The following is a 23,617-nucleotide window of genomic DNA, read 5'->3' as shown; positions in this document are numbered from 1 at the left end:
GATCATCTTGAAAAGCATTTAATGAAATGCTTCTTGTAGAGATCATGTCTGGCTCTCTGAATAGGCTAAAATGAGAGGTTTTGAAGATGAAGGCCAAACTAAAATAAAATAAGTGAGACTTGTGGAGGAAAACAAAGGAATCAAGAACATGTCATCTGTGGGTAAAATGAGATGACCAAAATGAGCAGCTCTTGGTCAATTGGATTTTCTTGAAAGAAGTGGTTCTTAATGTTGGGAGTAAGGGAAAAATGCACTTCATTCCATCAATTTCTCTTCCCAGGTCCTGCCAAGGCTATCTGACCTTGAACTCTAGGCAATGGAGAATCTTTTACCTCCATATCAGGTTTGTGGATATTGATGTGTCAGTGTGCTCAAGATTTTGCCTGAGTTCAGGGTAAGAAAGAAGGCAGGCAGTTCTTAGATTTGAGTCCCTCATGAGCCTAAAATGTATTATGACTTCTCTAATATAAGAGAGGATGCTTTCAAGGAGGGAGAGAGGTCTTAGGAGATTGATATTAACTTAAAGATTGCCTAAACCCCTTTTGGAAAAAAAGTTTGGGATCACTAGGATCTGGGGGTGACTCCTGAATGTGGGGTCTGGAATTTCAACCCATAAGGAATGAAGCATCAGATGAACTAGTGAGACTGATGGAAAGCAATGGAGGGGCACAACTCAATTCATATGAAGCCATGGATTTTTTTTAAAGAAGACAATATATTTGAAATTAAGAAAGCATTGATAAAAACACAAAATGAATAGGTACAATTTAATGCTATAATTGAGACTGAGCCAGGATGTTATCCAAGAAATGTAAAGATAGATGGAATTCACCTGTTTTGTCAGGTTTTAGGTTCTAAGTTACCTGTCATTTAAAAATTGCACAAATTTTAGCCAAAAGTAGAACTAGAGGGGGAATTGTGTCAGTGCTTTTGGGGGGCAGGGTGAAGTGAGTGGGCCTATTGCGTTTCATTTTGACCCAAATTTGGGGTTCATATTACAGGATATCTAAGGATATGTTTGAAGTGGTATATCTTTTCAAATTACTCATTGTTGCTAATTTGGCTGACATTCTCTGAATGGTAAGGGAGTTATTAAGTAGATAGAATGTCCCATGTTTCCTTGTCTATTCAACTCTGTGGGACAGAGCTTCCATAGGGAAAATGAAAATGTCTCTCCCAGGGAATATGTACTTGATGTTTCTGGAATAATCTTTCTGGAAATTCTTTTTGATTCTTGGATTTCATATCTGGCATTTGCATAGGTAAACATGAATGAAGATATTTGTGAAAGAAGGCCAAATTAAAAAGCAACATCTGAGAAATATGAGGGAAATGGGATATCAAAAATGGATCATCTGTAGGTCAAATGAAATGTCACCAGGAGCTGCTGGTCTATTGCTTTTGCTAGACATGTTTGAATGGAGGTTGATGTGGAGAGCTAGCATGTCCTTCCCTGATTCCCTTTTTCCCTTCTAACCAGGGTTACCTGGCCTCCCAACTCTTTTCCATAAGGAATCAGTTACCTCCCTATATGGACTGTGATCACTGGGAGGTGGTGGTATGCCTATGATTTTTGCATGAAGGCAGAGTAGCAGTTAAGGATGGAATCTCTTGCATTTGAGAGTGGCTTAATATCCTATGGTACAGCATCAAACACATTCATTCTAGACAAGAGTAGACTTGGAAGGATGGAGAGGGAGGTCCTAAAAGACTGGAATGGACTTAGAGATTTCTTGAACCCATGTTGGAAAATGGAATGATAGAAGGACTTGGATCTGAGGATGACTCTGTACATGTTGGTATGTCAAGGCAATGATTAAGTAATGAGGAAATCAGAAAGCCTACTGAGCAGGAAAGGAAGAAGTAAATCAGAAGACTAAAATAAATTGATATAAAAATACAAAGGTATACAACAAAAGGCCATATCAAATAAAGAGAAAATTGTATTTCAAAATGAAAAAGAGAGTTTTAAAGTCATAAAATTAGGCTGAGTAAGCTGGTTATCGTTAAGGAGAACGTTGTGAAGGAATATATGTGTTTTCATGCTTATAATATGGGGTTTCTTTGGTTGTGGGATCATAAGCAAACCAACAGCTCAAACCAAAAGCTCAACCAAGAGCTCAAACTCTGAGGACAGCAAGATAATCTGATGACTTTCTCTAAATATCTTCTTCAGTTCTCTATACTATTTGTTCATTTGTTCGTTTTTCTGTCTAGGAAGTTTTGCTGTGATTCCACATGTTGGTGTTAGATTACAGGATGACAAAGGATCTGTTTGGAAATGAATTTGCTTACACCTATATAGAGAATGATAGTCTAGTTAGCGTTCTGGTATGAAGTCATGATGTCATGAATGGACAAAAATGCAGCACCTTTTTTTTTTTTGCTCTTTGGATCTTGGAAATGATTTATTGAACATTTAGTTACCTGGCAGTGTTCCCTCACATGTAAATGATCATCTTGAAAAGCATTTAATGAAATGCTTCTTGTAGAGATCATGTCTGGCTCTCTGAATAGGCTAAAATGAGAGGTTTTGAAGATGAAGGCCAAACTAAAATAAAATAAGTGAGACTTGTGGAGGAAAACAAAGGAATCAAGAACATGTCATCTGTGGGTAAAATGAGATGACCAAAATGAGCAGCTCTTGGTCAATTGGATTTTCTTGAAAGAAGTGGTTCTTAATGTTGGGAGTAAGGGAAAAATGCACTTCATTCCATCAATTTCTCTTCCCAGGTCCTGCCAAGGCTATCTGACCTTGAACTCTAGGCAATGGAGAATCTTTTACCTCCATATCAGGTTTGTGGATATTGATGTGTCAGTGTGCTCAAGATTTTGCCTGAGTTCAGGGTAAGAAAGAAGGCAGGCAGTTCTTAGATTTGAGTCCCTCATGAGCCTAAAATGTATTATGACTTCTCTAATATAAGAGAGGATGCTTTCAAGGAGGGAGAGAGGTCTTAGGAGATTGATATCAACTTAAAGATTGCCTAAACCCCTTTTGGAAAAAGAATTTGGGATCACTAGGATCTGGGGATGACTCCTGAATGTGGGGTCTGGAATTTCATCCCAGGCATGAAGTATCAGATGAACTAGTGAGACTGATGGAAAGCAATGGAGGGGCACAACTCAATTCATATGAAGCCATGGATTTTTTTTTAAAGAAGACAATATATTTGAAATTAAGAAAGCATTGATAAAAACACAAAATGAATAGGTACAATTTAATGCTATAATTGAGACTGAGCCAGGATGTTATCCAAGAAATGTAAAGATAGATGGAATTCACCTGTTTTGTCAGGTTTTAGGTTCTAAGTTACCTGTCATTTAAAAATTGCACAAATTTTAGCCAAAAGTAGAACTAGAGGGGGAATTGTGTCAGTGCTTTTGGGGGCAGGGTGAAGTGAGTGGGCCTATTGCGTTTCATTTTGACCCAAATATGGGGTTCATATTACAGGATATCTAAGGATATGTTTGAAGTGGTATATCTTTTCAAATTACTCATTGTTGCTAATTTGGCTGACATTCTCTGAATGGTAAGGGAGTTATTAAGTAGATAGAATGTCCCATGTTTCCTTGTCTATTCAACTCTGTGGGACAGAGCTTCCATAGGGAAAATGAAAATGTCTCTCCCAGGGAATATGTACTTGATGTTTCTGGAATAATCTTTCTGGAAATTCTTTTTGATTCTTGGATTTCATATCTGGCATTTGCATAGGTAAACATGAATGAAGATATCTGTGAAAGAAGGCCAAATTAAAAAGCAACATCTGAGAAATATGAGGGAAATGGAGTATCAAAAATGGATCATCTGTAGGTCAAATGAAATGTCACCAGGAGCTGCTGGCCTATTGCTTTTGCTAGACATGTTTGAATGGAGGTTGATGTGGAGAGCTAGCATGTCCTTCCCTGATTCCCTTTTTCCCTTCTAACCAGGGCTGCCTGGCCTCCCAACTCTTTTCCATAGGGAATCAGTTACCTCCCTGTATGGATTGTGGTCAATGTGGTGGTGATATGCTTATGATTTTGTATGAAGACAGGGTACAGTGGAAGGTGGAATCTCTTGCATTTGAGAGTGGCTTAGTATCCTATGGTACAGCATTAAACACATTCATTCTAGACAAGAGACTATGTTCTGGTGGATGGAGAGAGGTCTTGAAAGACTGGAATCAACTTAGAGATTTCTTGAACCCATGTTGGAAAAGGGAATGATGGAAGATGTGGAGCTAAGATGACTCTGAATAAACTGGTATATCAAGTCAATCATTAAGCAAAGGGGTATCATAAAGCTTACTGAGAATGAGGAAAAGGCAACAAATCAGAAAATGAAATAAAATGATATAAAAGAATAATCAGAAATTGAGAAAAAAATTGTATAAACTCAAATACAAATTGAATTTGGAAAAAAAGGAAAATTAATGTCATAAAATTATGCTGAGTGATATCCTTGAAGAGAACTTTGAAAAGGAAGGTACATGCTTTCTCATTTCTGAAGTTTTATTTCTTTGGTTGTTGAATCATGATAAAAACCACCAGCTTAAACTGTGCTGAAGGACAGAAAGACTGGTGGCTGCTATTTATTTTTTTTAATTTCTATCCTCTTTCTTTTCCTACTTTTTTTCTTTCTTGGTTTGTTTCTTCCTTGCTCTTTCTCTTTTCTTCTTTTCTTTCCTTCTTTCTTTCTTTCTCTTTCTCACTTTCTTTTTTCTTCCTTAATTCCTTCCATCTGTCCTTCCTAGATTGCTTTCTTTCTTCCTCTTTCTTTTTCCTTTCTTTCTATCTAGTTTTCTTTTTTTCTCTCTGCCTCTCTTCTCTTTCTTTCTTTGTTCTATTCCTTCAGACCTATGAAGTTTCATTTTAATTGTACAATTCACTCTTAAATTAGAAGGTAGCTAATTATAAGTTTGGAACTGAATTGGATTTCAAACTAATGCATATTTAAAGTCTGGTTCATATTCTCATTTTAAATAAGGGCATCACGAGTAGACACAAGGCTGCAAATCTTGTTGGCTATTCAGCTCTGGGTCATTATGAAGGAATATTAATTAAACTGGCAGTGCCACCTTCCATATAACTGATTTTCCTTAAACAACTTTAATGAAATGTTTCTTTTAGATATCATAGCTGGTTCTTTGGACAGGGAAAAATGAAGGGAAATTTTTAAAATGCAGGCCAAATTAAGATAAAATAAGTAAGAAAGGTACAGGAAAAACTAGGACTTCTTAGGACTCATATGTTGGGAAAATGTATTGGCCTCTGTGGGCAGCTCTTGATCATCTGTGTTTGATTGAAAGAATTTGTTCCTAAAGTTGGGAGTAAAGGTGATTTGAAATTTCTTAGAAAAACATCTGCTTCGTTTAAGAAGAGGGACAGAGTGAAAGGAGAGAGAAAATATAGGATATGGTAGTGGGGAAGTACGAATGGAGGGAGTGGTGATCAGCAATGGCAACGGTGGAAAAATATGGAAGTAGCTTTTGGTTTTTTTTTTTAGGTTTTTTTTCTTTTTTAGGTTTTTTTCAAGGAAAGGGGGTTAAGTGGCTTGCCCAAGGCCACACAGTTAGGTCATTATTAAGTGTTTGAGATTGGATTTGAACTCAGGTCCTCCTGATTCCAGGGCCGTTGTTCTATCCACTGTGCCACCTAGCTGCCCCAGAAGTAGCTCTTGTGATGGACTTATCCTAAAGGATGTGATCCACCCACAACAGAGCTGGTAGTGTTAGAACACAGACTGAAGCACATTTATTATTATTTTTTTTGGTTTTTGCAGGGCAATGGGGTTGGGGTGGCTTGCCTGGGGTCACACAGCTGGGTGATTGTTGGGTGTCTGAGGCTGGATTTGAGCTTGGGTGCTCCTGGCTCCAGGGCCAGTACTCTGTCCACTGCGCTACATAGCTGCCCCTATTATTATTTTTTTAATTTTAATTTTTTTCTCTTTCCTTTATTGCTCATGAGGGTCTATATTTTTTGGGGGGGAGGGGGTATTAAGTTTACTCTTAAACAAGAATATTTTAGTAATGTATAAAAACATCATTTGTACAGAAATAAAAATAAATATAAAAAAAGAGTCATACATTAAAAAAAAAGAAAAAAGAAAAAATTTGCTTTTTAGTTCTTTCATGGACTGACTGACTATCCAGCTCTGCTAAATGAAGAATGTTTGGCCTGTGGTCCCTGGTACTTAGTAGTGTGCCTAAGATTTTGCTTGGGCTCAGGGTAGCCATGAAGTTACCCAGAAAGTTCTTGCTTTTGAGTGCCTGATCATCTTCTAGTAGGTTATGAAACTCATCACTTTTGGGGGATGAGAGAGGATCCTTTAAAGGATGGAGAGAGGCCTGGGAAGACAGGACTCAACTAAGGGACTGCTAGAAGCTATAATAGCAAAAATGGGTTCTAACAGTTATAGAATTTGAGGGTGACTCCACAAAGGGTTGTTTATCAAGGCAATCATTAAGGAATGAAATATCAGAAAGGATACTGAGCAGGTGAAGGAAGTGACCAAATCAGAAGAGTGATATAAATGACTATTAAACACACAAAGAAATACAGCAAAAATTTATATCAACAACTTTGATGGACTCGCTCATTCCATCAGTGCAACAATCAGGGACAATTTGGGGCTGTCTGCAATGGAGAATACCATCTGTATCTGGAGAAAGAACTGTGGAGTTTGAACAACGACCAAGGAATATTATCTTCAATTTCGGGGAAAAAAGTTATCTTATCTTATACTTTATTTTTCTTCCTTAAGGATATGATTTCTCTCTCATCACAATCAACTTAGATCAGTGTATACCATGGAAACAATGTAAACACTACCAGACTGCCTTCTGTGGGGGGGGGTGAGGGAAGCAAGATTAGGGGGAAAATTGTAAAACTCAAAATAAATAAAAACTTTCTTAAAAAAATTGTATCAAATTGAGAAAAAAATTATATTTTAAAATGAAGAAGAGAGTTTTAAAGTCAAAATTAGATTAAGTTGGTTATCCTTAAGGAGAGTTTTGTGAAGGAATATATATGTTTTCAGTCTGATAAAGTGGATTTCTTTGATTGTAGGACCATGAGCAAATCATCAGCTCAACCTCTGAGGACAGCAAGATAGTTTGATGGTTTTTTTCTAAATATTTTCTTTAGTTCCTTATATTATTTGTTTGTTTATTTTTGTCTAGGAAATTTCATTGTGATTCCACATTCTGTTCTCAGATTACAAAATGGCAAAAGTTTTTTTGGGGGGTGGGGAATTGAATTTGCTTTCACATGTATTGATAATAATAGTCCGGTTTGCATTCTGGCATGAAGAAATGGAGTCACAAATGGATAAAATGTGGCACCTTTTTTTTTCTATCCATGTCTTGGAAATGGTATATGGAACATGAAGGAACCTGGTAGTGTCCCCTTCACATGTAACTAATTTTCCTGAAAAGTATTTAATGAAATGCTTCCTTACTTATAGACAGCATGTTTGGCTCTCCAGATAGGCAAAAATGAGAGGAGGATTTGAAGATGAAGGCCAAATCAAAATAAAATAAATGAGGAAAAAAAGAAATCAAGAAGGGCCCATCTGTAGACAAAATGAAATATCCCCAGTGGGCAGCTCTTGACCAATTAAGTTTGCTCGAAGAATTGGTTTCCAATGTGGGGAGGAAGGGAGAACTGATATTCATTCCATCAATTCCTCCTCCCAGGTCTTACCAAGAGAATCTTTTAGCTTCATGTAGTACTTGGAGGCAGTGATAAATGGTAATGCACTTAAGATTTGCCTGAGTTCAGGGTAAGAAAGGAAGCAGGCAGCTTTTAGATATGAGTTCCTCTTGATCCTAAAGGTGTGTTATTAAAGCACACCATTTCTCTAGTATGAGAGAATGCTTTCAAGAAGGAGACAGGCCTTGAAAGACTGACATTAACATATAGATTGCCTAAACCCCTTTTTTAAAAAGGAGCTTGGAGAATTTGTGGGTGAGTCTTGAATGTAGGGTCTGGAATTTCAAACAATAATGAATCAAGTATCAGGTAAATTATGGAGAACAATGGAGGTATAAACTCAATTCACATAAAGCCATGATTTTTTTTTTCAAATTGGACAATATATTTGAAATTAATACAGAACTGATAAAAGCACAAAATGAGCAGGATGCAATTTAATGCTATAAACTGAGGCTGAGAGCCAGGAGGTTATCCAAGAAGTGTGAGGTTAAATGGAATTCACATTTTGCTACACTTTAGAGTTCTAAGGTGCCAGTCAGTTAAAAATTGCCCAAATTTCAGCTCTAAGTATGAGCAGAGTGGGATTGTCTCAGTGCTTTCGGGGATTTGGTGAAGAGTGTGTTTGCATTTCACTTTAATCCAAATTTGGGGTTCAGATTACAGAATATCCAAGGATATGTTTGGAAGTGAATGATCTTTTAAATTTCTTTGTTGCTAATTTGGCTGACATTCTTTGCAAAGCAAGGGGATTCTTCAATAGATAGAATGTCCCAGGTTTTCTTGTCTACTTAGCTTTATGGGACAGTGCTTCCATTGGGAGAATGAAAATGTTTGTCCCAGGGGATATGTACCTGATTTTTCTGGAAATACTTTTTGATTCTTGGATTCCAAATCTGGCATTTGCATAGGCAAAGATGAATGAAGATATTTGTCCATGAGGGGCAAATTAAAAGTAAGTAACTGAGAAATATGGAGGATATAGATAATCAAAAGCGGTCATCTGTCAGTCAAATGAAATGTCATCTAGGTGAAACTGCTGACTGGTTGTTTTTGCTAGACATTGCTTTAGATGGAGGTTGATGTGGGAGCTATAGATCCTTCCCTGATTCCCCTTCCCCTTTTCAGCCAGGGATGCCTAGCTTCCCAAATCTCTGCCATGGGGAATCAGTTACTTTCCCTATATGGGCTGTGATCACTGGGAGGTGGTGGTATGCCTATGATTTCATATGAAGGTAGGGTAGCAGTTAAGGATGGAATCTCTTGCATTTGAGAGTGGCTTTTATCCTATGGTACAGCATCAAACACATTCATTCTAGACAAGAGTGGGATTGGGAGGATGGAGAGGGAGGTTTTGAAAGACTGGGATGAACTTAGAGATTTCCTGATCCCATGTTGGAAATGGGAGTTATAGAAGGACTTGGATCTGAGGATGACTCTGGACATGCTGGTATGTCAAAACAACCAATAAGCAATGAGACATCGGAAGGTCTACTGAGGAGAAGTAGAGAAATCAAAACACTGAAATAAAATGATATAAAACAATACAAAGAAATACAGAAAAAACTTTTATCAAATTAAAATGAAAAAGAGTTTTAAAGTCAAAAAATTAGGCTATGTAAGATGGCTATTCTTTTTTTTTTTTTTTTAGGTTTTTGCTAGGCAGATGGGGTTAAGTGGCTTTCCCAAGGCCACACAGCTAGGTAATTATTAAGCGTCCGAGACTGCATTTGAACCCAGGTACTCCTGACTTCAGGGCCAGTGCTTTATCCACTGCGCCACCTAGCCGCCCCTAAGATGGTTATTCTTGAGAAGAGTGTTGCAAAGGAACATATGTGCTTTCATGCTAATATGGGATTTCTTTGGTTGTGGAATTATCAGCTCAAACTCTGAGGACAGCAAGATAGTCTGATGGTTTTTTTCTAAATATGTTCTTTAGTTCTTTATATGGTTAGTTTATTTTTTGCCTAGGAAATTTCATTGTGTTTCCACATTTTGATTTAGATTCCAAAATTGCAAAGACTCTGTTTGAAATTGAATTTGCTTTTACATGTATAAATAGTGATAGTCTAGTTTGCATTCTGACATGAAGTCATGGTGTCATGATTGGACAAAATGTGGCACTTTTTGTTTGCCATTCAGCTCTTGGAAATGGTCTATGGAACATTTAGTTACCTGGCAGTGTCCCCTCACATGTCAATGACCTTCCTGAAAAACATTTAATGAAATGCTTCTTTACTTGTAGATATCAACCCTGGCTCTCCAGACAGGCAAAAATGAGAGAAGGATTTGAAGATGAAGGTCAAATTAAAATAAAATGTGAGATATGTAAAGAAAAAAAGAAATCAAGAATAGGTTATCTGTGGGCAAATGAAATGACTCCAATGGGTAGCTCTTGGCCAATTGGGTTTGTTTGAAAGTTTTTGTCCCAAACACAGTGAGTAAGGGAGAAATGAGAATTATTCCAACAGTTCCTCTGCACAGGTCCTGCCAGGGCTGCCTGGCTTTGAACTCCAGGAAGAGAAGAACCTTTTGCCTCCATATAGGACTTATGAATGGTGGTACGTGGTAACGTGTTTGAGATTTTGCCTGAGTCCAGGGTAAGTAAGGAGGCAGACAGCTCACGATTCTAAGATTTACTATTAAACACATGACCTTTCTAGTATGAGAGAGGATGCTTTCAAGCAGGGAGAGAGGTCTTGGAAAACTGACATTAACTTATAGATTGCCAAAACCCATTTTGGAAAAGAAATTTGTTAGATACTAGGATTGAGGGTGACTCCTAATTGTGGGATCTATATTTCAATCCATAAGGAATGAAGCATCAGATGAAGTAGTGAGAATGATGAAGAGCAATGGAGGGACACAATTCAAATCACGTACACTATGGTATTTTTTTAGCCATTTTTTACGAGGACAATATATTTTTAAGTTAATACAGCTAATAGTAAAATATAAAATGAACAGGTGCAATTTAATGCTATAAACTGAGACTAAGCCAGGAAGTTATCCAAGAAGTGTGAAGGTAAAAATAAAATTTACCTGTTTTGCTAGACTTTAGCGTTTTAGGTGTGAGTTGTTTAAAAACTGCCCAAATTTCAGCTAATATTATGAGCAAAGCTAGATTGTCTTAATGCTTTTGGGGGCAGGAGAGTGGGTGCTTGGATTTCATTTTGATCCAAATTTGGGGTTCAGATTACAGGATATCCAAGACTATGTTTGGAATAGAATGTCTTTTTAATTATTGGATGTTGCTAATTTGGCTGACATTCTTTGTAAAGGGATATCTTTAGTAGAAAGAAAGAGAGAAAGAAAAATAGATATATGTACTCTTTCTTGAACAATCTTTCTGAAAATTCTTTTTTATTCCATATCTGGAATTTGCAAAGGAAAAGATGAATGATGAAGATAATTTTTAAAGAAGACCAAATCAAAATTCAATAACCAGGAAATATGGGGAAATAGGAAATAAAAAATGAGTCATTATCTATAAGTCAAATGAAAGGTCACCAGGGTGGAGCTGGTGGCCAGTCGTTTTTGCTAGACATTGCTCTGAATGGAGTTTGATTTGGAAAGCTGCAAATCCTTCTCAGATTTCCCCTTCCCCTTTCTAGCCAGGGCTGCCTTACCTCCCAACTTTCTGCCAGGGAAATGAGTTACCTTCCTAAATAGGCTGTGGTCCCTGGGAGGTGGTGGTATGCCTATGATTTTGGATGAAGTCAGGGTAGCAGTGAGGGTAGAAGTGCTTGCATTTGAGAGTGGCTTAGTATCCTATGGTACAGCATCAAACACATTCATTCTACACAAGAACTTGTGCTTTGAAGGATGGAGAGAGGCTTTGAAAGACTGGGATCAGCTTAGCTATTTTTTTTGTTTAGGTTTTTGCAAGGCAATGGGGTTAAGTGGCTTGCCCAAGGCCACACAGCTAGGCAGTTATTAAGTGTGTGAGACGGGATTTGAACCCAGGTACTCCTGACTCCAAGGCCAGTGCTTTATCCACTATACCACCTAGCTGCCCCTAGCTTAGCTATTTCTTGAATCCATTTATAAAAGGGGGTGATTGAAGGACTTGGAACTGAAGGTGGTTCTGGATACACTAGTATGTTATGGCAACCATTAAGCAATGAGATATTAGAAAGCATACAGCGGATGGGAAGAAAGAGAGAAATTAGAACACTGAAGTAAAATGATATGAAAGAACAATCAGAAATTGAGAAAAAGATTGTATAAACAAATGAAAATCAAATTTGAAAAAATTGTAAAACATCACAAAATTATGCTGAGCATGTTTGTTATCCTTGGGGAGAGGTGTGGGAAGTAATATACATATTTGTCTATATTCAAAGGGGTTATTTCTCTGGTTGCTGAATCATGACAAAACCACCAGTATAAACTTTGCTGAAAGCCAGAAAAGCTGAGGGCTTCTGTTTGTTTTTTTTCTTTATGATTTCCTTCCTTCCTTTGCTTTTTTCTTTGTCTCTTTTTTCTTTTTCTCTTTCTTTCCTTCTTTGTCTCTTTGTTTCTCTCTTTTTCTCTCTCTCTGTTTTTCTCTCTCTCTCTCTCTCTTTCCTTAATGCCTATGAAGTTTCATTTTCATTGTACATTTCACTCTCAGATTGGAAGGTGGCAAAGGATAAGTTTGGAATGGAATGAGATTTCAAATTAAAGTATATTTGAAGTCCACATTCTAGTTTTAATTATAGGCATCATGAATGGAGCCAAGGCTTCACTTCTTTGTTAATCAGGTCTGAACCAATGTGTATGAATGAAATTGGCAATGTCAGTTTTCTTAAAAGAATTTAATGAAATTCTCCTTCTTTTAGATATCATGTCTGGCTCTCTGGATAGGTAAAAATGAAGCAGAAATTTGAAAATGTAGTCCAAACTGAGAAAAAATAAGTGACAAAGGTTCAGGACAAAAGAAAGCAAGAAAGGGCCACATGCAGGGAAAATGAAACATCCCCTGTGGGGCGCTTGTGGCCATCTATGTTTTGAAAAAAATTGTTCCTAAAGTTGAGAGAAATGGTGATTTGAGATTCCTTACAGGCATTCCCTTCTGAGTTTTCGCCTGGATTGCTTGGTCTCCTTAACTCTACCACATGGAGAATCTATTTTTAACATATATGACCTGTGAACCCTGGAAAGTGGTAATCTTCCTAAATTTTTGCCTGGGCCCATGGTGGCCACGAAGCTACCCAGAAAGCTCTTATATTTGAGATTACCTGATCATCCTGTGAATAAAGTATGAAACCCATCACTTCTCTGTGATGAGAGAGGATGCTTTAAAGGATAGAGAGAGGCTGGAAAGACAGCTATCAACTAAGGGTCTGCTTGATCCTATGTAGGAAAAATGAGAGCTAGAAGATGTTGAATTTGAGGATGACTCTCCAAAGTGTGGTATGTCAAGGAAACCATTAAGGAATGAAGAATGAGAAAGCCTACTGAGCATGAGACGGAGGGAAAAATGGGAGCTAGAAGATTCTGGATTTGAGGATGACTCCCCAAAGTGTGGTGTGTCAAGGAAACCATTAAGGAATGAAGTATGAGAAAGCCTGTTGAGAATGAGAAGGAAGAGACAAATCAGAAGACTAAAATAAATTGATATAAAAAATACAAAGTTATATAGCAAAAAGTTGCATCAAATTGAGAGAAATTTATATTTGAAATTGAGGAAGAGAGTTTTAAACTCTTAAATTTAGATTGGGTAAACTTTGATTGTGGGATCATGAGCAAACTATAATTTCAAACTCTGAAGACAGCAAGATAGTCTGATGGGTTTTTCTAAGTATTTTCTTTGGTTTTTTTAATTGTTTATTTTTTGCCTAGGAAATATTGTTATGATTTTGTGATCCACATTTTGGTCTCAGATTGCAAGATGGCAAAGGCTTTGTTTGAAATTGGATTTGCTTTCACATAGATAGATAGTGATAGTCTGGTTTGCATTCTGGCAAGAAATGGCTTCATGAAAGGACACAATGTGATACCTATTGTTTGCTATTTGGGTCATGGAAGTACTATATGGAACATGAAGGAACTTGGCAGTGTCCCGTGTCACTAATCTTCCTGAAAAGTATTGTGAGAAATGCTTCTTTACCTGTAGATATCATGTCTGACTCTCTGAATAGGTAAAAATGAGAGAAAGTTTTGAAAAGGAAGGAAATTAAATAAGGAAATTAAAATAAAATAACTGAGACATGTGGAAGTAATAAAAGAAATCAAGAAGGGGTCATCTATGGGCAAAATGAAATGGGCAGCTCTTACCCAATTAGGTTTGCTCCAAAGAATTGGTTACCAATGTGGGAGGTGTGGGAGAACTGAGATTTGTTCCAACAATTCCTCTTTGCAGGTCTCACCAGGGCTGCCTGGCCTTGAACTCTAGGCAATGGAGAATCTTTTACCTCCATATAGGGTTTGTGGATGTTGATAAGTGTCAGTGTGCTCAAGATTTTGCCAGAGCTCAGGGTAAGAAAGGAGGCAGGCAGCTCTTAGATATGAGTAGCTCATGATCCTAAGTTCTGCTATTAATCAAGTATATCACTTCTCTAGTATAAGAGAGGATGCTTTCAAGGAAGGAGATAGGCCTTGGAAGACTGACATTAACTTAGAGATTGCCTAAACCCATTTTGCAAAAGAAGTTTATTAAGCACTAGGATTTGCGGTGACTCCTAAATGTGGAATCAGGAATTTCAACCCATAAGGAATGAAGTATCAGATGAACTCGTGGGAATGATGGAAAGCAATGGAGAGGCACAACGAGAGCTATCTTTGTTTGTTTTTTAACTAGGACAATATATTTTGAAATTAATACAGTATTGATACAAACACAAAATGAATAGGTGCAATTTATTGTTGCAAACTGAAGCTGAGCCAGGATGTTATCCATGAAGTGTTAAGGTAGATGGAATTTACCTATTTACCTGTTTACCAGTTCTGGGACACCAGTTATTTTAAAATCGCACAAATTTCTGGAAAAAGCATGAGCAGAGTAGGATTCTCTCAATGCTTTTGAGGACATGGGAAAGAGGGCATCTGCATTGCCTTTTTTTTGCATAACCTTATGATCCAAATTTGGGGTTTAGATTACCAGATATCCAAGGTATGTTTGGAATCAAATGTCTTCAAATTACTGGATTTTGCTACTTTGACTGACATTCTCTATAAAACAAGAAGCTTCTTTAGTAGCCAGAATGCCCCGGGTTCCTTGTCTGTTTAGCACTATGGGACAGAGCTTCCCTTGGGAAAATGGAAATATTCTTCCTAGGGGATAGGTACCTGATTATTCTGAAACACTCTATCTGGAAATTCTTTTTCATTCTTGTATTACATAGCTGGCTTTTTCCATAGGCAAAGATAAATGAAGATATTTGTCAATGAGAGGCAAATTAAAATTTAATACCTACGGAATATGGGAGAAATAGAAAATCAAAAATGAGTCATCTGTAGGTCAAATGATATGTCACCAGGGAGGAACTGCTAGCTAATTGTTTTTGCTTGACCTCGCTCTGGGTGGAGGTTGATGTGGAAACTTCAAATCCTTCCTTGATTTCTGCTTCCTCTTTCCAGACAAGCCTACCTGGCCTCCCAACTCTGCCATGCCAGTTACCTCCCTATATGGATTGTGGTCACTGGGAGGAGGTGATATGCCTATGATTTTGGGTGAAGGCAGGGTAGTAGTGAAGTATGGAATCTCTTGCATTTGAGAGTGGCTTTGTATCCTATGGTACAGCATCAAACAAGTATTCATTCTAGACAAGAGACTACGCTTTGGCGGATGGAAAGAGGTCTTGAAAGACTGGGATCAGCTTAGAGATCTCTTGAACTCGTGTTGGAAAAGGGAGTGATGGAAGGATGTGGACCTGAGGATGACTCTGGATACACTGGTTATGTCAAGGTAAACATTAAACAATGAGGTATCAGAAAGCCTACTGAAGACAAAGAGGAAGAGAGAAATCAGAACACTGAAACAAAATGATATAAAAATATAATCAGAAATTAAGGAAAAGATTGCATAAACAAATGAAAATTGAATTTGGAACAAAAAAACAAGAGAAATTTAATATCATAAAATTATGCTAAGTTTTTTATCCTTGGGAAGAGTTTTGGGAAGGAATGTACCTAGTTCCTTTTTTATTTTATTTTTTTTGGTTTTTTTTTTTTTTGCAAGGCAAATGGGGTTAAGTGGGTTGCCCAAGGCCACACAGCTAGGTAATTATTAAGTGTCTGAGGTCAGATTTGAACTCAGGTACTACTGACCAGTGCTCTATCCACTGCACCACCTAGCCACCCCTGTACCTAGTTTCTTATATTCTAAAGTGTTACTTTGGTTGCATGATGAAACCACCAGTGTAAAAACTGTGTTAAAGGAAAGAAAAGCTGATGGCTACTATTTCTTTGTTTTTCTTTTTGCGTTCCTTCATTTCTTCCTCTCTTTCTCTTCCTTCCTTCATTCCTTCCTTTCTGTTTTTTCTTTCTTTTTTGCTTGCTTGCTTCCTTCCTGTCTGTTTTTCTGTCTTTCTCTCTTTCCTTCTCTTTCTTCTTTTCCTCCATTCCTTCATGCCTATGAAGTTTCATTTTGATTGCACATTCCACTCTCAGATTAGAAGGTAGAAAAAGGATGAGTTTGGAACTGAATTGGATTTCAAATTAATGCATATTTAAAGTCTGGTTCACAATCTAGTTTTAAGTAAGGGTGTCATGAGTAGACACAAGGCTGCAAATCTTGTTGGCTATTCGGGTATGGACCAATGTGTATGGTATATTAATGAAACTGGCAATGCCACCTTCCATGTAACTGACTTTCCTTAAAAGCCTTTAATAAAATTCTCCTTCTTTGAAATATCATGTCTGGCTCTCTGACTAGAAAACAATGAAAAAGAAATTTGAAAATGTAGGCCAAATTGAGAGAAAATAAATGAGAAAGTTGCAGGAAAAAGGAAAGCAAGAAGGGCTCACATGTCAGAAAAATGACATGTCCCCTGTGGACACCTGTGTTTGGAAGTAATAGAAATCTGAAATTCCTTATAGGCATTCCTCTTCTTAGTTCTTGCCTGGACTCCCAACTTTACTAAATGAAGCATCTGTTTGCTCCATATATGGCCTGTGGTCTCTGGTATTTGGTAGTGTGCCTAAGATTTTTCCTGAGCCCAGGGTAGTCATGAAGCTACCCAGGAAGCTCTTCCATTTGAGAGTGGCCAAACATCCAATAACAGGTTATGAAACCCATCACCTCTCTGGAATGAAAGGAGATACTTGAAAAGATAGAGAGATACCTGGGAAGACAGCAATCAATTAAAGAACTGTTTGAAGCTATGTAGGAAAAATGGGTGCTGGCAGATGATAAATTTGAGGGTGAGTCCCCAAAATGTGGTATGACAGTCAAGAAATGAGGTATTAGAAAGGATACTGAGTAGAAGGAAGAGACAAATCAGAATACTGAAATAAATTGACATAAAATAATACAAAAGAAATACAGAAAAAAAAACTTGTATCAAATTAAGAGAAAATTATATTTTAAAATAAAGAGAGTTTTAAAGTTATAAAATTAGACTGAATAAGTTAGTTATCCTTGAGGAGAATGTTATGATGGAATATATGTGCTTTCATGCTTATAAAGAGGGATTTCTTTGTTTGTGGGATCATGAGCAAACCATAAATTCAAACTCTGAGGACAGCTAGATAGTCTGATGGATTTTTCTAAGTATTTTCTTTTGCTATTTTTATTGTTTTTTTTTTATTTTTTGCCTAGGGAAATTTTGTTGTGATTCCATGTTTTAGTCTCATATTACAAGATGGCAAAGGCTCTGCTTGAAATTGAATTTGCTTTCACATGTATAGATAGTGACAATCTGGTTTACATTCGGGCATGAAGTAATGGGTGGGCAAAATGAGACACCTTTTGTTTGCTATTCGGGTCTTAAAAATGGTGTCGAATATGAAGGAACCTGCAATGTCCCCTCACATGTAACTGGTCTTCCTGAAAAGCATTTAATGAAATGCTTCCTTACCTATAGATATCATGTATGACTCTCTGGATAGGCAAAAAATGAAAGAAAGATTTGAAGATGAAGGCCAAATCAAAATAAAATAAGTGAGAAATGTGGAGAAAAAATGGTAATCAATAAGAGGTCATCTGTAGGCAAAATGAAATGGGCTTGGTGGGTTGGATTTGCTCCATGGTGAGTAAGGGAGAACTGGGAATCCTTCCAACATTTCCTCTTTCCAGGTCTCACTAGAGCTTCCAGGCATTGAACTCTAAGCAAAAGATGATCTTTTACCTCCATATAGGGTTTGTGGTCAGTGATAAGTGATAGTGTGTTTAAGATTTTGCCTGAGCTCAAAGTAAGAAAGGAGACAGGCAGCTCTTAGATTTAATATTCCCTTATGATTCTAAGTTATGTTATTAAGCACATGACTTCTCTGGTATAAGAGAGGATATTTTCAAGGAAGGAGAGAGACCTGACATTAACTTACAGATTGCCTAAACACATTTTGGGAAAGGAGTTTGTGAAGCCCTAGGATCTGGGGGTGACTCTTGAACGAATGAAGTATCAGATGAGCTAGTGAGATATATGGAGAGCACTGGAGGGACAAAATCAATCCATATGAAGTCATTTTTTAATGAGGAAAATAAATTTGAAATTAATATAGCATTGATAAAAACGCAAATTGAACAGGTGCGATTTAATGCTATAAACTAAGACTGAGCCAGGAGGCTATCCAAGACATGTGAGGCTAAATGGAATTCGAGGGCACCAATTCTTTATAAATTGCACAAATTTCAACCAAAAGGATGAGCAGAGTGGGATTGTCTCACTGTTTTGGGGGGCACAGTGAAATATGCGTTTGCATTTCATTTTTATTGAAATTTTTGATTCAGATCACAAGATATCCAATAATATATATGGAATTGAATGTCTTTTCAAATTACTGTATGTTGATAATTTGGCTGATATTATTTGTAAAGCAAAGGGGTTCTTTAGGAGAAAGAATGTTCCAGGTTTCCTTGTCTATTCAACTTTGTGGGACAGTGCTTCCATGGGGAAAATGAAAATGTCTCTCCTGGCTGATATTTACCTGATTTTTCTGGAATGCTTTTTCTGAAAATTATTTTTCATTCTTGGATTCCATATCTGGCATTTGTATAAGTAAAGATAAATGAAGGTAATTGTCATTGTGGGTCAAATTAAAATTCACTAACAGAAATATGGAGTAAATAGGAAATCAAAAATGGATCACCTGTAGATTAAATGATATGTTGCCAGGGTGGAGCTGCAGGCCAATTGTTTTTGCTAGACATTGTTTTGGATGGAGGTTGATATGGGAGCTATAGAGCCTTCCCTGATTTTCTCTTCTCCTTTTCAGCCAGGGTTGCCTGGCCTCCCAACCTTCTGCCATGGGGAATCAGTTTTCTCTCTATATGGGTTGTAGTCACTGAAAGGTGGTGGTATGCCAATGATTTTGCATGAAGGTAGGGTAGCAGTGAAGGGTAGGAGCTCTTGCATTTGAGAGTGGCTTAATATCCTATGGTACAGCATCAAACACATTCATTCTAGAAAAGAAAGTAGGTTTGGGAGGATGGGGAGGGAGGTCTTGAAAGACTGGAATGAACTTAGAGATTTCTTGAACCCATGTTGGAAAAAGAGGTGATGGATTTGGATCTAAGAGTAGCTCTGGATACATTGGTATGTCAAGGCAACCATTAAGCAATGAGGTATCAGAAAACCTACTGAGGATGAGTGGAAAGAGAGAAATCAGAACACTGAAATGAAATGATACAAAAGAATAATAAGAAATTGAAGAAAATCTTATATAAACTGAAATAAAAATTGAATTTGAAAAAACAAGGGAAATTTACTGTCATGAAATCATGCTAAGTAAGTTTGTTATTCTTGGGGAGAGTTTTGGGAAGGAATGTATATGCTTTTGTACATTCTAACGTTTTATTTCCTTTGCTGTTGGATCATGACAAAACCACCAACTTAAACTGTGCTGAAGGCCAGAAAGACTGATGGCTTGTATTTGCTTCTTTTTCTTTCTACCATCCTTCCTTTCTTACTTCCCTTCATTCTTTCCTTTTCTCAACTCTCTCTCTCTCTCTTTATTTCTTTCTTTCCTTCCTTCCTTCATGCCTATGAAGTTTCATTTTTATTGTACATTTCACTCTCTGATTAAAACATAGCAAAGGCTAAGTTTGGGATTGAATTGGATTTCAATTTAATGTATACTTAAAGTCTGGTTCACATTCTAACTGTAAATGAAGACACCATTAGTAGACATAAGTCTGTACTTGTTAATTGACTATTCAGATCTGCCCTGTTGAGTATGAAATATGAATGTACGAGGATCTGACACTACAGGAGCATTACAGAAAGAAAGTATTTATTTTGGAAGTTTATGAAAGGATAGGGCTTGGGTTGTGCTTAAGTGCTCACTAGATGCTTAGGTGAAGTCATTTTTGTTCGACATGATTTCCTTGCATTGTTTCTTTCAGCATCAACCACAGCACCTTGCACATAATGGGCACTTGATTTTTAGTGATTTCTTGACATAAAATCATTGCCTTGACAATATAACAGTTAAGTAAACCTTTGAAAGCTGAGATGATATTAAACTAAAGGGTACTGAGACTACTGTTGATATTTATCCATAATTAAACACTGTCACCAGAGGGTAAAATATCTGTGCTTTACTTATTTATTGAGCCCTGGCACACTGAGTGTGAGATTTCTCTGAAATTGACATTCATTCATAATGGTTGGTTTTATGCATATGAGTCTGGTAAGGCTATGTATGGAATTGAGAATGACATCCAAACAAAGGTTTTAGATATTTTGGCAAAACAAAGTGGTATAATCAGTGTGTTAAAATGTCTCTGCTTTGGTTGTCTATAGAGCTCTAGGACATTTGGTGTGGAACCCAAATAGAAATGGATACACTAAACCATATATAAGGATCCCTGAAGGCTACATATTGAGCTTGTTTTAAAATGTAATATTATCTGTGTTTTATTCTATTTTTATTTATTTTGTTAAATAATTCTCAATTATGTTTTAAACTGGTTTGGGCTATACTTGGGAGCATTGTGGGCCACAAACAGCACAGAGGCCATGTGTCTAACACCTCTGGCCTACACTATCAATCATAGCCTTTGTGTAAATGATTTTTCAAGTGCTTTCTATGTACTTTTTCCCTTCTCTGATACAAGGTCTATCTGTCTAGATAGTGAAGGGATCAGGAGAGATGCATTCAGCAATGAAAATGATATCAAAATAACAGAAATTAGAAGCATATTGACATTATCTCATAAAAAAGCATAGTCATCATTATGGAAAAATGACAAGTCCCTGGCTTTATGCTGTTGGACAATTTTGAGTGCTAGAGCCTGGCTGGGTCAGAGTTTGATTACCCTTGCTTTGTTTAATTCTAGAGGGCTAAGACTTAGGGAATGGAATATAGTCAAAATTTGCAGACTCATTTTATATGTATAGATGAGTTTAAATTAAGTGCTCCTCCTGCTTTTCTTGTTTGTCTTTGATATATGTCGTGACTTCTTTTGGATAGGATAAAAGGGACATATTTGGAAATGAAAATAATATCAAAACAAAAGGTACTGGAAAGGTTTTTACATTATGTTGTCAGCAGGGCTTCAAGGGGGAAAATGAAATATCATCTGTCATCCCTTCTTGGTCTAATTGTGGGTGCTTGAAACCAAGCTGGTCAGAAGTTGTCTAAGTCAAGATCTGAAATTTCCTTGTCAATTTTCCTTCCTAGATCCAGTCATGAAAGCCCTACTCTTGGTCTCTTTCCAATGGGGAAATTCATTATTTCTTCATTGAAGATGGGGTCACATGGTTTCTGGAGGGTGTCTTGTTTGAATCCAGGGGGGATAATGTCAAGAAGCAGCAAAGAAGCATATTGATTGGGGGAGATTTCAACATACTGTGTTTTGGGGGAAATGAAGCTCATCATTCCTGCAATATATAGAAGTAGAAGTAGGAAAGACAGAGCGGGGCATGGAAAAACATATGAATCGGTGCAGAAGGATGATCCTCAAGATAGGATAACAATGTATACTATGACTTGAAAACTATCCCCAAAAAGCACAAAAAGAGAAAATGCACACATTTTAATTATGATGACCAATCATCTTGGTCCTGGAGAAGAGGTAAAAGAAAATAGCTGATTTTTTTGAGTATATAGTATCAAGACTTTTGGTGTGAAATATCACCTAAACAATCCAAAAACGTTTGTGGATGGATCCCTTTTTCTGAAGTGCCTTTTCTGGTTGTTTTATTCAGTGATGTAAGTCCTATTTGTGTGGAAGATATGCAGGGATATATTTGAAAATGAAGTTAATGTTAAAAGGAAAGGACTGGAAATACTTTTGACATTCTGTAATAAAGCAGGGTCAGTGGTGGTATGGAAAATGGCAAGTCTCTGGTCCTATGTAGCTGGCCAAATGAGGATGCTAAAAATCTGATGGATGAGAGTTAGGCTAGATCTAGGAACAGAGTGAATTTCCAGGGTGAGGAATTTATAGGGATAGACTGTACTTCCAAGGCAAGAAGGCTGCTAGAGCATGGGAGAGAAAGTCTGGAAGATGTAGGATTACAACTCAAAGAGGAATGGAGTCATGGCTAGCATTGACTTAAAATGGAGGTTCAGACAGGACTTGACCAATCAGAGAAAAGGCTCCCAAGCGTGGAATATATTTGTATGGTGGGAAGTTAGTGACAAAGTGAACCTTCAAGGATTTCCATCTGTGGTATGGTGAAGAAATTCTGCAATCAGGAGTGAAATCTAGAGAGGAGGGGTTCTGAGAGGAAGAAACCAGTCAGAGAAAGGGTACTTCCAGTGAAATCAAGTGAGGAGGGAACTTCCAGCATGATGAAGCTGCAGGACTGCTATGGCATAATGGAGAATGTCTGTAGAGTCAGGAATGGGGCCCAGGGAAGAATGAAGACCTGGCTGACCTTGGCCTGCCTTTCCTTAAAATGAAGTTTCTTGTAGGAACTGACCATCAGAGGAAGGGTCCATAGGGCAGAGGATATCTCTAATGGGAGGCCAGTGAAGACTAAACTTCAGAATGAAGAAACTCTCCTAGCATGATGGAAAATGTCTAGAGAATCAGGGAAGAATGAAGACATGGCTGACCTGGACCCTTTCCTTAGAATGGAGGCTCTGACAGGAACCAACCAATCAAAGGAAGAACCCAGCAATGGGATCTGCTTCCAATGGAGTGAACTTCTAGGGTGATAAGTTTACTATGGCATGATAGAGAAAATCTGGAAGGTTAGGAGTGCAGCCTGGAGAGGAAAATATCAAAAACTGAAAACTGAAAGTACATGCACTTGCAGCTGTGATGACTAAGAATGTTGATCCTGGAAGAGATATGAGAAAAATGAGCCTATTCTTTTGGTCATAGAGCAGCAGAACTTGGGGGATAATCCCCAACTGTTTATGTGTGATTGCATTTTATATTTCTTTAATATAAGGGCTGACTCTCTTGTTATGGGGTAGGGATGGAATCTTCAGAAATGAAGGTTATGTCAAATGAAAGATAATATAAATATCTTTGACATTCTGGTATAAAGAAGCAGAGTTAGCATAAGGGAAAATGACAAGTTCTCAGTCATATACTATTCACAAAATAAGTATACTGGAAACCACCTGGATCAGAGTTTGGATAGTTCTAGAGAGGTGAAGCTTTCTTGATGAAATCCCCTTCCCAGCTTCAGTCAGGATAGCACTGTCATATGGCCATTTCCATGGGGAATAAATGATTTCCATTGGGTGTTCATGGGACATGGACTCTGGAGTGAGTCCAGTTTTATTCCAAGGGTCTGGTGTCCAGAAGCAAGGGAGAGGCACCGTCGATTAGGGAGTAACTCAACATACTGTGGTAGGTGAATGAAGCCCATGATTC

At 37.5% G+C, this 23,617-nt stretch overlaps 1 protein-coding gene across 2 annotated transcripts in view; it reads right to left on the bottom strand.

The window, feature by feature from the left end:
• Positions 1-23,617, bottom strand: part of CCDC160 (coiled-coil domain containing 160) — a 116,586-nt gene that overhangs the window by 32,637 nt on the left and 60,332 nt on the right. The window contains exon 6 of one of the 2 annotated variants that reach the window (XR_012471605.1): positions 1-23,617. This exon is cut by the window's left edge and continues 29,405 nt beyond it. The exons of the other annotated variant lie outside the window; for it this stretch is intronic. The gene's annotated coding sequence lies outside the window, so the exon portion shown is untranslated. 2 annotated transcript variants of the gene reach the window in all.

Source organism: Macrotis lagotis, chromosome X (assembly GCF_037893015.1).
Source record: "Macrotis lagotis isolate mMagLag1 chromosome X, bilby.v1.9.chrom.fasta, whole genome shotgun sequence".
In the NCBI taxonomy this organism is placed as follows: domain Eukaryota; kingdom Metazoa; phylum Chordata; class Mammalia; order Peramelemorphia; family Peramelidae; genus Macrotis; species Macrotis lagotis.
The sequence above is the reverse complement of the archived record's forward strand: the minus strand, read 5'-3'. Positions and strand labels throughout refer to the sequence as shown.